The 15079-nt window shown below is 41.9% G+C and overlaps 1 protein-coding gene across 2 annotated transcripts in view; it reads left to right on the top strand.

Annotated features, from left to right (window-relative positions):
- The first annotated feature begins 6113 nt into the window (after nt 1-6113).
- The window catches only part of APC (APC regulator of WNT signaling pathway), an 88253-nt gene continuing 79287 nt past the window's right edge, over nt 6114-15079 (top strand). Inside the window, exon 1 of one of the 2 annotated variants that reach the window (XM_030466677.1) lies at nt 6114-6161. The gene's annotated coding sequence lies outside the window, so the exon portion shown is untranslated. Of the gene's footprint in view, nt 6162-6392; nt 6496-15079 lie in introns of those variants that run through there. The other variant, XM_030466678.1, reaches the window with a different exon arrangement.

Here is a 15079-nt window from a genome sequence, read left to right as displayed (position 1 = left end):
GCCCTTCCCATTGTCCAGTGATGGAATTCTTGAATTCCACCAAAATTTTGTAGGAAGGTTCCGAAGCAAAGTCTGCTAAAGCTTTTTGGTGAATCAGTATCGGAGGTTCTGTACGATCTCCTGTAAGGCGTAAATAGTTCATGACATACACAGCCTTACTTAACCGGTCCTGAGGAGGACTCCCTTCCTCCCCCCTTTTGTCTTTCAAGGAGTGTCTTTAGTACCGAACGGCAACGTTCCACTACTGCTTGACCCGTAGGGTTATGAGGAATACCAGTAACATGTCAAATACCCCATTGTCCACAAAACTGCCGAAAACGAGCAGAAGTATAAGCGGGGCCATTGTCTGTCTTAATAGACTGAGGTACTCCAAGAACAGCAAAGGATACATATAGATGTCTGATAACATGTTTCGTTGCCTCACCAGTCTGAGCAGAGGCCCAAACGGCCATAGAAAAAGTATCTATAACAACAGGCACATATTTCAAGCGTCCAAACTGTTGTACATGAGTGACATCCATTTGCCACAGTTCCAAGGATTTCAAACCTTTAGGATTGACTTCCATCCCAATACCAAATCAACCTTTTGGCAATCAGGACAAGATTTCACAATTCCTTGGACATCCCCCAGAAGTAAATGAAATTGCTTCGCTAGCACTTTAGCAGTTTGATGGAAAAATGCATGAGATTGTCGAGCTTGTGAAAAAACATCAACAGAAGGACCAGTCCACGCTGGTGCAACTAAATAGTCAGCTCCGTTATTACCGATAGCCAAACCTCGGTCACTAAAATGACTCCGGATATGAGTGATAAAATAAGGATGTTCTCTTTCTGCTAAGAGTCTTAGTAACTTCTGCAATAAGAAATACAAATGCTTATTCGAAATTTCCTTCAAAATGGCATGATACATTCTTAAAACAATACCTACTACATAAAGTGAATCAGAGACTATATTTACAGCAGTATTATTCCACGTTTCAAAAATCCAAATAATCGCAGTAAGTTCAAGGGTTTGCAAAGAGTCAAATGACTTCCCTGGAATTAAATGCTCTTTCCATTGCCCAGGCGTCTCCTCCCAGGTAACAACAGCTTTACGGGATTTTTTTCCAGCAACCGTAAAGACCGTAATGCCGTCTACCGAACTGTCAGACAAAAAATTACATGATTCCCACTGCATGTTAGATAAAGGTGGTAACAAGCAATATGAGGGGTAAGAATTCGCTATTTCCCCGCTAAGCTGTCCCAAGGCTATTTGCAGGTCTGTGGAAGTTCGCAGTAGCCAAACCAAATAGTCTTGCATTAGGGGGCAAAACGATCTGTCCCTCTCGGGTCGACTCCAGCGATGTCTTGACATCGCACTTGGTCCCCCTTTTTTTTTTTTTTTTTTTTTTTTTCCAAAACCAATAATAACAAATATAATTGATAAACCTTGTCTAATTAAATCTCTAAGCTATCCCTATATCCTTAAATGATTTAGCCATTCATTTAACCCAGTATATGCAACTGTTAATTTTTTTATGTTATCTTAATCAATCGTTTTTGGTTGTGAATTGACTCTGAATGATCAGCTAAATTTATGCAAATACACTCTAGCCAAGTCTTCATAAGCATAACCTAAAAGCTAACAATAAAAAGTCAGTGGCAGCACGATGTTGTAAAACTGCATGTCTGACACTATCAACATCTTTTAGCATCTGTTTTAAACTACCAAAAGTTAAGTTCATCTGCTTAGCAGTGCAACCGAATAGCACAATCAACAATCAACATATAGACCACGCATCCCATAATCAACATATAAACGATCACATAAATTACAACATTAACAAAAACCTGTTATCAATACAACATAATACTAAAAGCACAGTTCACACTACAGTGGAAGGGCTTAAATAACTTTTTAGTATGAGGAAGTTTAGATGTCCACTGGTGCATAGAACCAAGGGGGTAGAGGAGGCTTATCCGACAAAAGTTAGTCGGGGGGCCCCAAAAGCGTCCCCAGACCCCTCCCGGGTCACAGCACGGTGGAGTCCTGGTTTCCTCCATGGTTGCCAAATTGAAGCCCAAAAAGCCAAATAAAATTGTTTAGAGACAAAACTCCAAGCCTATAAACAGCAAAAGCACACACACACACACACACACACACACACACACTTTTTTTTTTTTTTTTTTCTCTGCTGTGGTGTCTGCAGCAGGGCTCATTCTCTGAGCAGCAGCAGTGTGTGCGGGGGGGCGAGAAGCGGCTGTGGAGGCAGGAGTGGGGGTGCTCTCCGTACCAGGAGCAACTCTCACTCTCCGCAGCAACTTCCAGCCTCCAAAAAGGCATACTCATTCTCATAGCTGTGTTCTTTGTCTTACTTCTCACCAATGTATAAGAAAAACTAACAACAACCACTAGAAGATTAAAAAATGAAATGATATTGCCACTAAAATCTGGTAAAGTTACCCTGAAACAAAATGAAATAGTACAATTTCCTAAACCAAAACTACAAGTATGATTACCAACCAAGTTTTTTATCTCTGTATGAAACACCAGTGTACCATGCACCACAATATACATCAATATTGAGAACTATATTGCAATGATGGTTCTTAAGCAGCTTTATCTTAAGCATCGTTACCTCAAGCAGCTTCTAAGAATTGGGCTGCTGTAGCACCTTTTTGGGAGTAGTCCTAATGCATGTTCAGTTTTTTCATTAGCATTGTCATACGCCGACATATAAAAAAAATTTTTTTTCTTTTAAAATTTTTTTTCTTTTTTTTTTTTTTGTTTTTTGTTTTTAACAAATTGAGATGTAATATTACCACTGAATAGAAGTTATCCACAAATTTTGAATATGACTCTGCTCTCTCTAATATTTGTAAAAGAAAAGTTTGCTTGTGCAGGATCATGAACAATTTGCAAAGCCTTATATGCCAATTCTTGTGAAAGTTGTAACACTTCAGTTTGAAACCATGCCTGCAAATCTGCACGTACAAAAGGACAAGCACCGAGTAACATTTGTGCTTGCACTCCGTGTAATGCATCGGTGTTCTGTCTAGGAATCACAGCTGCATTTTCACACAGCATTTACCATTTGTGATGAAATTGCAATTGTTGAGAAGGAGTTAACAGAGTATTAATGAGCATTTTTGTGTCATATGGCATCAACAATTGAGCAGTAAAAAGATATTGCAAAAGAGATTGAGTAAATGACTCAAACCGATTTCAAACCGTACTGCGCAATGGCAACTTCGACTTCTTTTATCATTTCCCAATCTAATGCAACCCATTGACCTCCTCATCCTGGTCCCACAATCACTGGAAAACCATCGGACTCATATTGGGAACCATTTCTCCTTCAACTATAGCATTTGAATAATTCCCTTCCATCTAGTTACTGGATACACATTACCACCCCCCCACTACCCTCCCCTCCCCATGCTGGATCTGGAAGAGGTAGAGCAGTGGGTGTTAAAGGGTTAAGGGAAATAGGAGCAGGAATAGGGAATGGATCAGGGGGTAAAAATGGATTAGTGCTCCCTTGTTCGGGATGTTCCCTGGAGCAAAAACTAGGGTTTTTTCAGGGGTATACTCATCCTTGGTCTCCAGTTCTGTCAGCTTCTTCAGCAGTTTCCTTAGTTGCTTGTCTCCGAGTCCCAGTTCCTTCCTTGGTTGTTGCTCTATACCAGGCACTGATGGTGTTGACAGGTGAAGCAGAGGATTAATTGATGGCAACTGTGGTCAAGAAGATAAATCAGGCTTCCAAGGTGGAAAGGTGGCAGAGCATTCGGGAGCCGCAGCAGGCGGGCGCGAGGTGGGGAGTCTGCATTCCAAGATTCCTCACCTGTGTTCTCCGGCTTCTCTCCCTCTGGGTCCTCCGACGATTCTGGTGGTGTTTTCGGTCGCTTTTGGTTTTGCTTCTCGGTCCCATTTTTGCTTTTCATCCAACCTCCAGGGTCAAATGGCACAGTTGACTGAGTTTGAATCAGTACAGTCCCTTCAGGTGCTGGTAAGGGTATTTTAGGTGTCTCAAATAACTGTTTAGAGGTCAAGTCCATACCACAAGCATTCATCGGTACTGGCAGATCAGATGTTAAGACAACAAATGCTGAGGCTGTTGCTGACCTCTCACTTTTCATTTCTTTTAAGGTTTCTTTAATCAATTTCCAAAGTGTCGCTAAGCGTTGTGCCTCCTTATCTCCATCGCTAATTTTATCCCATAGGGCAATACCTATGGCTTCCCAAGTAGGTAACTCAAAAACAGTACCCAGCGAGGGGATCAAGTCTCTACCCTGTGCCCATTTCAGTAATTCACGTAAGGTCCTGCCTTCGTGTAATAAATCTCTCATAGAGAGAATATATTGGAGGAGCTTAACTACTGTCTCTTCTTGTTGTACATCAGAGTGTAGACCCCATCTCCTCCCCAGCCGCTCACCTGATCAGGGCAAGATTCTTCAACTCCGAGGTACCTCTTTTATTCCGTAGCCGGGCACCAGCTACGTAGATTGCCGGGGCAGCAATCTCCTTTCGACTGGCTTCTCCGCCCTCTTATTCCAGCTGTCTTTATCACTCCTGGAAGCAACAGCATAAGAGTCTCTGGTCTGGGCCATCCTTAGACCCTGGTCCGAGCCACCCTTAGTCCCTGTTCGGGCGCCATTTGTGGGAAAACAATCTGCGGAGGCTTAAGGATTCCATGTACGCATCAATATGATTGCAGGAAAATCGTTTATTAGCAACTTGCACTCACTTTATATAGAGAAGCCTTGTTTACATCATCTTATCATGCAGGTGGCTTTGTATTCCAATTACACATACCATTCTCACGGAAAGATTCTTCTCACATAATTATTTTCCTCTTCTGTTGCCAATTAAGTTATCTCTTTCCCAGTAGCTCATTCTCAGAAAGCCTCTAACTAGGCCTCAATAACCATTAACCCAATGTGGCCTAAATTGAAGTAAGTCAGGATTGCTCACAACCTGGATATTTCTGAACTGGTTCCCCAACAGCATCTCACCACCCTCATCACAAAAGATGTCTTCCGTATTTCCAGTCTAAAACTACCCTCTTTCAGTTGAAAACTGTTGCCCCTTGTCCTGTCTCTACAGGCCTTAGTAAAAAGTCTCTACATCTTTCTTATAATCAAGCCCTGCTTCATACTAGGGAAGATAGAAACTGTGTCAACTTTTATGTAACTTTATAAGAAATACAAGCCAAAATAGGGAAGTGAAATACAGGGTGTGTAAGCCTGTTGCATGTAAGTGGAGCAAGTGCTGAAGGACCTTGGCTATGAAACTGCAGAGCTATTGGCCATGGTGTACAAGTCACCCTTATGGTTTGGAGTGGCCCCCAAAGTATCTCTTCCAACCCAGCGAATGCCAGAGCCCACCGTGGGGAAACTGGCCACTAGACAGACTGATCTCTCTCACTATTAAGTCCAACCATAAATAGCAAAGCTCAGAGGTGACAAACAGCCTGGCAGGGAAGAATGACTTCTGTGAAGGGAAGCTGCCCGACTGCCTTCTGAGTGAGGGCAGAACGGGGTTAGATCCCACGTTTTCCTGTATGTTCCGCACCTGGCTAAACGCGGGCACATTGAGTTTTCTGCCAGGGCGAGTGGCATTTCTAGCTAGTCTCTCCTCCACCTGGTCGCACATCGCTCTCCACAGCCGAGCCAGCCCACCCTTGAAGAAGGAGCTCTGTTTTGGGGCGACCCCTCCAGCGCTGCTTCATGCTCCCACTGCCAGTCGGCTCGGCCCTATATAAGCTCAACGCGGCCCATGCCATGTGGGCCACCTCCAGGCTCCCGTGAGAGGCCAAGACCCCGGCCCCGCAGCCGAGCCCTTGGAGGCAGCGGATGCCGTCGTAAGTGAAGCGTGAGCGCGCCTCACCCGCGCCGGGCGTACGGCGTCGGGCCCCCGTCTCCCGTCGGGTCCCCCCCTCTCCGTCGAGCTCTCCGTCGAGCTCTCCGTCGAGCTCTCCGTCGGGCCCCCCGTCGGGCACCCGTCTCCCCGCTCCCGCTGTGCTCCACAGGAAAAGGCAGCGGAACTCCCGCCTCTGCGCATGGGTGCTTCTGCAGCCGCGGCCGGGATGGCTTCAGCTGCGCCTGCGTGCTCTCTTCACCAACAACACCAACACCCCCCCGGGCAAGATGGCGTTGGGGAGATCAGTCCAGCCAAGGGGGTGAGGGCGGGGGTTGCGGTGGTGGGTTGGCGGTGAGAGGGCTTCGGCGCCGCGGGTGAGGTGAGCCCGAGAGAGGCGGCTGCCGGGAAGCGGCTTGGCCCGCGCAGGAGCCGGGGAGGAGACTAGGGCTGCCCCGGTAGTCAGTCGCGGGGATGAGGAGCTGGGGAGACGGGGCAGCGACCGTCCCTCGCCGGTGAGGAGGGGGAGCGGCTGTTCCGGATGCGCACCCGCCAGCTGCCCCTTCACGCCGCCCGGGGGAGGAGGCGCAGCTGTCAGCTCCGCGGGGCCGCGCCGGTGGCGGCAGCGGCGGGAGGTGCTGGAGGAAGGCAGACAGGTGAGTGAGTGCCGGTCGGCCGGAGCGCCCGCCCCGGTGGATCTTGGGGCCCCGGTGGATCTTGGGGCTATGTTTCACCGGGCCCTCAGTCCCCGCTTTCTCCGGCAAACCTCCGGGGGGGCCCTGAGCCAGGCAGCGTCTGGCAGAGGCTTTTGTGCGTGCCCGTCTCCCCGAAGGTGCCCGCCCCTGCCTCTAGTCACCTGCGGCGCTCCCGCGGGGGTCGCCAGGTTGGGAGAGGACTGAGGTCCTGTAGGTGCTGCCGCTCAGGAGGAGGGAGCCTTATTTCCTGGGTGTTTCTGAAAGACAGTAATGAGGGCGGGGTTTGTGTGTGTGTTGTTTTGGTGTCATTTGGCTTTATTTGACTTCGTTTAGTGGTGTGCTCTTTAAGATCTGCCAAGTCAAATATTCTACAGTTGAAATTCTAGTGAAATATGAAGGTAATTTGTTCACTAGCGACTATGTCTTAGGAGGAGCTAGCTCAAATGCCCTCTTATATGAAAAAATATTTAAAGTCCTTGACCTGCAAAAGCTTTAACTGTTAGGTGAGTCTTTAACTTCAAAACTATTCACAGGGCTTATTTCTTCTGTTAACGTGTTCTCTCTAGCCTCTTGTAATGACGGATGAATCTGTGTGACAGTGACTACAGCCTCAATTTCTGAAATAATTCTAGTCCCACAAGCCATTCATAGGCTCACAAGTGACTGAAGATAGAGCAAAAGAGTTCTAATCTGTGTAAATGTCAGCTTTATTAAGTAACTGCGTAGTAATGAAGAACTGAAGATGCAGGTATACTAATTAACCTGTTATTTATCTGCTGCCCTCCCCAGTATGTGATGGTAGTGGCTTGTAAAACTGGCAGGAAAAGTGTTTCGGTAAAGCTATCATAAAAGCTTTTAATTTTCTGAAAAATAAAATAATGTTCTGCAGAAACTGCTTGCATGTACTTGCTTCTACCAGCTGCTAGTTCAAGAGGAGCTTTTTCTATGTACCAGTGGAGAATCACAGATTTGAAAGCTTTGCTTCAGGAATACTGCTAACATTTTGGTAAGTTAAGGCTATGACAAGAGTTAAGAAAGATTAGATCACTAACTGAAATGCAGAAAAACTGAACCTTTTTCATATTCAAGTGTTGTAACCTTGTATTTTTTAACTGGTTTTGAAAAAAAATTGTATCTTATATGAGCTTATCCAGTCCTAAGCACTCAAGGAATACTAGTCCTGAAGTGAGTGTTGTGAGATCATTGTTATGCTTCAGCTTCAACTTCCTTAATGTCTTATTTCCTTGATTTGTGGTAAAAACTATTTATGGAACAGTTCTGCCCATTGAGAAGAACCTATACAAGTACTTGCTCCTTGGATGCTTTAGGTTTGGAAAAGCAAAACAAAACAAAAAAACCCAACAACAAACAAAACCTGTAGAAATCCCAATGGTGATGCTGTTGATGAAATATTTTTTTGTTTCTAAATAATGCAATAGGAAACACTACTGAGCATATGAACATGGTTTACCATGCGTCTTTTTTTCATGCAGTGAAATCCATGCTTCATTATGTCAAGTTTTGGTACCTAGGTGTCTGTTCCACAAAATGTTTGTCAAGTAACTAACATGCCAACTCAGTTTGTATAGAATGTACAGTGAATACTATCAACAGTGTGCTGTGCTGCTGTATGCTGGCAGACCCTGATAATCCATTTGGTCTGTATTAGCACTGAACTAATAGCTGTTGGCCCCATCAAACATATGTTCAATTTTTATGTTTACCATATATGTAGTTTCAAAAATACATGTATTTGTGCGTATTTAGACTTGCAATAAAGACTTTTAGATTATTTCTAGAATCATCTTAGTTTCAAATAACAGCTAGAGTAGGGGAGTCATATTCTTCTGTGATTGTATTTAAAACAAAATTGCAGAGTTAACAATAGAACTTACATAATCCTGTAATGATAATGAAAAAAACTTTTTGATTTGCCTTGACTTTTTTTTGGCTAGACACTGAAAATCCTTTCTTTGAGTAAAAGCCAACATGTTTTAGATTGTTGTGTAGTATTTAACTTGTAAAATCTCCATTGTAAGTTAAAAAATGCATTGCCCTATGGCTGTACCAAATGAATGTATATGGACTTGGCTAGGAAGTGGAATCCAGTAGCTGTAATGGGTATTTAAATGGATTTCTAGTTTGCTGTTACTAAAATGTTACCATATTATTTTCATCATCTCTTACCAGTACTGGCAAAGCAAAAACCACTTCTACTTCATAGTCTTAGCTTTTACTCCTTCAGGTTCACATAGCCAATTAATGTTTTAATATTTAATACCCCAGAGTATTGGGAATTTGATCCTCAGACACTTGAACTATGACTGCAAGTACTGGTTTATTAAAACAGTGTTGAAATCACCTGTGGTAGTGATTTCAATGGCAAGTTATACTGTGCAGTTGTAGAACTTGGGGTGTTGGGTGGTTGCCATTAAGCTTGAGTTGAAAATTTGCATCTGTTAGAGCTGGATGATAAAGCTCCTAGGCAGTATCATCTGTGCAAAATACTGGAGGTCTGTATTCAGCAGGGATGGTATGTTTCAGTGGAGGTTATGGAAGAAGCAGGTAGCTGGGTGGCAAAAAAAGGTTAAAAAAAAAAATTTCTGTTTTGTTATCCCCGAGTGCTGCTGGAACTACCTCTGATACTACGAGCTTTGTGACCATGTCTAGCTGCTGGTGTACACTAATTTGAATTGACTACCAAAGATGAGTTGGGTTCTGTCAGTGCATTCATTTGTGTCCTTGTTACAGGATCATTGCTGTAACGTTAGTCACTATGAGTGAAAATGAGATTTTTTAAAAAAAAACATGATTGAATTTCGAGCTTGGAGGGAATTCTTTTTTGCAGTTACTTCTGTGTGCATTTCCAGAAGGTGACAAATAAAATTCAGAAGACAAGCATATATTTTGAATTAGCAAATGCTGATTTCCTAATTCGTATTTGAGCACAAGTAGTTTGATTTCTCTATGGAAATGGTGGACTAAAATGTTGACGTTTTGGGGGTCACTATAATTTTGAGTTGTCTTTCATAAGCTCAGTGTTATTCTTCAGGGCTACATTTTAACCACAAATTGATAGAATAGTAATTTCTAGTGGAGAAGATCAAAGTTATGTAGATCTTACCAAGATCAAAATAAAAATAGTTCAGACTTTTGTGTAAATAATATAACGATGCTTTTCAATGCTGAATTTTTTTTGAAGATACAAACTTATTCTTATCTTGTAATAGAATGGGTGACAGAGTAAGGCATCACTTACGACTTAGATTTTCATGCATAAATTGAATAATTTGGGTTAAAATTATGTATTTTTTTAGTGGAAATAAGGTATCAATAAAAAGCTTCCTTCTTTATGCAATTAATGATATGAGTGTTTGTTCCTTTAATCAGATTCTGAAGGTGCTGAATTTCACAAAACTGAATTGGGCTGTTACTAGATTGGTCTTTTTGTAGTAACTGGCATGTGGAGGGAACTGGAAGGAAAGTAGGACTTCTCATTGTTGTGCGACAAGAGTGACAAGAAATCATGACAGCATAATTGTGTGAGTGGCTGTCCTTTTATTAATGGAGTAAGGTTCTCAGGATCACATGAGCTTTTTCTCTTCCCTGAAACCCCTGTCATGGAGATCCCACTGCTGCTGTTCTCCCATTCAAAGCGCTTCAACTAGGAATCTCTTTAGAATAAGCAACCATTTTTCTTGCATAATAGTGTTTAAAATTCCACTTTACACACAAATTTTATTCAGAAATTTTTATATTACTGCAACATGCCTACTTTGTCTCATTGCTCTTTGCTCTAAGCTAATTGAGTTGTTTAGGTAGCGGAGTGACTTTTGTCTAATGAAATTTATTTGAATACTTGAATAAGTGTGTCAGGATAGATACAGCTGTCACAGTATATGCTGAAGTGGATTCCTCCTAATTTGATTTATCTCCTGATGTGTGATTTGGTTGGTTATTGCTTTTTTTGTTGTTGCTTTGGGGGTAGGGAGGTTGTAATCCGGGGGTATTTTTCTTACCTGATTTTTCAGAGTACACAAGGGTAAGTAATAGTGTGATGGAGATGGATGTTCTGGTTGTGTCAACAAGAAATTAAGTTCAGATGTGGTAAAAATGAAAAGTACAGTGCTATCAATAAGGAATGGGATAATATTTTTTCATAGATTGTGTGTACTGTTTTTAATATGCTAACTAATTATATGCTAAAACACATTGTAGGAAGCCCTACCGTGTAGTTAACATTAAGGGTATGTCTGAAAGCATATGAAGGACATTTTGGGAAATAAATTTACCATGTTGATGCCTACTTACTGGCATTGGAATTCAGTAGCGCAGAGATTAGACTTCCTAATTTTTTAGTTATTTCAGATGTGATAACAATACTGTCTGGGAATGCAGTCACTGGGAATTAAGCTTTTCATGGGGCTGTGTTTTAAGTATTTGAGGAATTGTATTAATGTTGTAGAAGAAGCAGTCAATTTATTTGTTATCCTAATAGGTGCTTTAATAATCAAGCCTTCCTCTAACAGTGTGATATAATAAAAGCTTTTGTTTTTATTTGAATGATAATGCAAACATTGAAATGTCAGAATTATCAGAAATAATTTAAATATTTAAAATGCTTCTGTATTTTTTTAAATGGAGTAAAAATGGCTTATCTTTGATTTATTTTAGTAATGTGTTCCATTTCTTGCTGGCTTGAGCCAGCTGAAGAGGGTATTAGTGCAACAGTTTTGGGTTGTTGTTTTGTTTATTTGTTTGGGTTTTTTTTTTGGTGGGGGGCTGGGGTGGGTTTAGTTTGTTTGTTTGTTTTTTATCTGCAGCAGTGTTCACTGTCATTTTGGTGAGCAACAGTTACTTCAATTGCTTTGTGTATGTTTGTATGTATTCCCCTTTGGAATGGGCTGGGATTCATTAAACAAGACAACGTTCCTTTTGAAATTGGAGCAAAATGGTTTGATTAACAAGTTTATAACTTAAGCTGTATTTTGTGTACAGCCTCTGAATAAAGATACTGAGTTCCTTAGTTGTTCCTCTTGGAGTGCTGTCATCATAGATTTAAATTCAATTGTCACTCTCACAAAGAACTTGCACTTTGCCTCAAGTTGCTGACATCTGAGTCTAATATTACTGCTGTCCTGGTTTGTGTAACCTAGATTAAATATCTTTCTTCTGTGGTTACTTATTTTCAAAACACTATACTAATACCAGATATATTTTTAAAATATATCTGAGAATATTTTTTCTTGTGGCAAAGTCTTTTGGTACTCAGATTGGTCTTGGTGATTGGTCATGTTCTTTAGTATTCATTAAAAGTTAAATTCTGTTTAGTTGAAATCTGGAATTCTAGAAGCTTGTTCTTAAAAACAAAAATTCAGTATGCCTTCCTTTGTGAATTTTTCCATGCAATTAAATGTTGACTTCTAGTTCCCAAAGCTTTGAAACATTATCAGAAGTCTGCTAAATGCCTTGTAAGGGCCTAAGGGAGTGGGTCACCTTCACACTCCTTTTGCCTACTCAGTGGAAAATACCTTTCTTGTAGCTAATGCAGTGCCCGATTTTAAATTTTAGTATAATTTTTGCAACCTGGTTTTTTCAGTGAAAACACAGTCTATTTTATCATTTTGCGATTTAGTAATTCATTAAATTCTATTAAATGTGATTGAATTCATTAAATGCAATTTATGCTTTAAATAGATAGGCAAGATCTTCATTTTCATGACGAAGTCAGAAGTCCAGATGGGTGTGGGTGACACGTGGTATCCCTGTGGGGTTTGTTTCCCTCTTGGGGTGGTGTCCCTCTTGGGGTCCATATGGAGATCAGTGTTGTGTAATATATTTATCAATGACATAGACAGTGGGATTGAGTATCACCAAGATGCATGGTTTGTTTGGCAAACCTGAGGGATGTAATGCCATCCAGAGGGACCAGGACAAGCTTGAGAAGTGAGCCAGTGGGAAACTAATGGGGTTCAACAAAGCTAAATGCAAGATTCTGTAGCTGGATTGAGGCAATCCTCAGTAACAACAGAGACTGGGGGGAAAAGCAGCCCTGCAAACAAGGACTTGGAGGTGCTGGTGTATGAGAAGCTGAACATGAGCCATCAATGTGTGCTTGCAGCCATTGTAGGCCAGCTGTATCCTAGGCTGCATCAGAAGCATGGCCAGCACGGCAAGGGAGGTGATACTCCACTCTTGTGATACACCATCTGGAGTACATTCTGGTTCTGGGGTCCCCACCATAAGGACATGGAGCTGCTGAGTTGTCATGGTTTAACACTGGCCCGGCAATTAAACCAAGTAACAGATGCTCTCTATTAATCCCTCTCTCCTCCTTGATAAAGAAAGGAGAGAGAATAAGGGAGAGAGACTTATGGGTTGGAAACTAAACTACACAACTTTAATGAAACAGTAGTGATAAATAGGAAAAATTACTAAATATATACAAATATGCAGGAAAATGGATACCACGTTCCTCCTCCCTCTCCCCCAATAACTCTCACATCACCACCGAGGCTGTAGGGCAGCCCTGGGAAAGTCCAGGCTGGACTCCTGGAGTCGGCAGTAGTCGGGAACCGGAGGCAGGAACACACAGATATGGGCTGGCACGGATCAGGACCACAGGCAAACGAACGGACAGAATCCTTCCAGGATGCTGGGTGAAGGAAGGGAAGCAGGAAAGGCAGGAAGGGCAGGCAGCTAGAAGCAGGAAATCATGGCTTGGCCCTTGTGATCCCTCAGATTTATACTGAGTATAACGTATGTGGGATGGAATACTCTGTTTGGTCAATTCTGGCATCTATCTTGTCCGTTCCTTCCCAAAGGAAGGCTGCAGGTGGTATCTCTTCCTTCCTTCTGGAGGGTAAAAGTTTTCCTCAGAGCTGAGCATTGTTCTTGGCTCTGCACACCAGTCTCTAGCAGTAACTATAAACATCAAGTGTTACCAGTCCTAGAAGCACACACTGAGAAACTTGCTGTTAATTTCAGCAAGTGCAATTACTTACAAGAGACTTAGCTAAAAGTAAAAGTACAAAACAGAAAATCCCCTTTATCCTGGCCCAAACCAGGACATGAGTGAATCTAGAGGAGCTATGAAGATGATTAGAGGCCTGGAGCACCTTTCCTATGAAAATAGGCTAAGAAAGTTGGGCTTGTTCAACCTGGAGAAAGCTCATGGGAGACCTTACTGGCATCCTTTCTATACTTGAAGTGGGGCTAGAAGAAAGATGAGGCAGTTTTTAGCAGGGTCTGTTGCTGTAGGACAAGGGGAAATGGTTTTAAAGTAAGAGGATACATGTAGACTAGATATAAGGATGCAGATTTCTACCTTTTGGATGGTGAAACCCTGAAGCAGGTTGCCCAGAGACATGGTAGAAGCCCCATCCCTGGAAACATTCAATGTCTGGTTGGACAGGGCTCTGAGCAGCCTGTTGTAGTTGAAGATGTTTCTGCTTAATGCAGGGAGATTTGGAGTAGATGATTTTTAAAGGTCTCTTCCAAGTTGAACTACTACAGTTCTATGATTCTGAAATAAGTTCTTATTTTATCAGTCCTGTTCTGATGTCCTTCCAGTGCCAATAATGCTTGTCTCAAGGAAGAATTGTCTATTTTCCTCATGTTTAGGTGCTTTCAAGTAGAAAATTTCCATTTATGATGTGCAAAGCATATAGGTTATAAAGGACTAAGTAGCTGTGGCTCTTTTACTATAGTAGAAGGGATACAAAACTGAGGTTGTTTTAAAGCCAGAACCTTTTTCTTTGGGTTTGGCTGTTTTGTGTTGTTTTTTCTTCTGGGTTTTGCTTTATTGGTAGGGTTGTGGTATTTTAGAATTAAACTATATTTTTTAGTTCAGGGTGAAAAAAAAAGGTATTTGATTTAGACATTCCGCAAATGAAACACTGCACATGCCTTGAATAATGGGATTTCTGGAGCTAAATGCCTGCCTTGTCTTACTGAGATTGTTTGAAAATTCTGTGTTTTCTATTCATAAAGACCTACTTTCAAGTTCTTTACTCTTTCTTAGCTACTTCTTGGCAAACTTGTAATCCAAGGGCTCATATAAAATCTTCTTGGTTAGTGCATATTAGTCATTAAAGGCGTGGATATGGAGTGAAATTTGGGTAGAATTGCTGGCTGTTAGGAAATGCTCTACACCAACCAAAAATATGCTGATTATGTCAGAATTTACTTACTAACTTAGTTTTGGCATCAAAAGTTTCCTTGTCAGCAATAAAAGCTTTGGTACAAGTAACGTCGACACTGTATTTGGCATTTATTGCTGCCCAGCAGGTACTGCCAGCAGGCAGTGCTGAGATACATGAGATTCCGAGGTCAGTGGGACCTGGTGTATGACCATATTCCTTCCACATTGTCCTCACACATTTTACACAAAGCTAAACTGATATATTTTTTATAACATGAGATTTTATGAGCATCAGGGTTACACACAACTCTGGATACTTCCCAGTTCCCTTATGCATCTTTATCTTTTTTTGGTACTCATCTTCTTCCTCCCCTCTAGTTCAGCAGAATGACTCTTGGGATT

This window comes from Calypte anna, chromosome Z (genome assembly GCF_003957555.1).
Source record: "Calypte anna isolate BGI_N300 chromosome Z, bCalAnn1_v1.p, whole genome shotgun sequence".
Taxonomy (NCBI): domain Eukaryota; kingdom Metazoa; phylum Chordata; class Aves; order Apodiformes; family Trochilidae; genus Calypte; species Calypte anna.
Note: the sequence above shows the minus strand (reverse complement) of the source record. Positions and strands in the feature narration are given on the sequence as shown.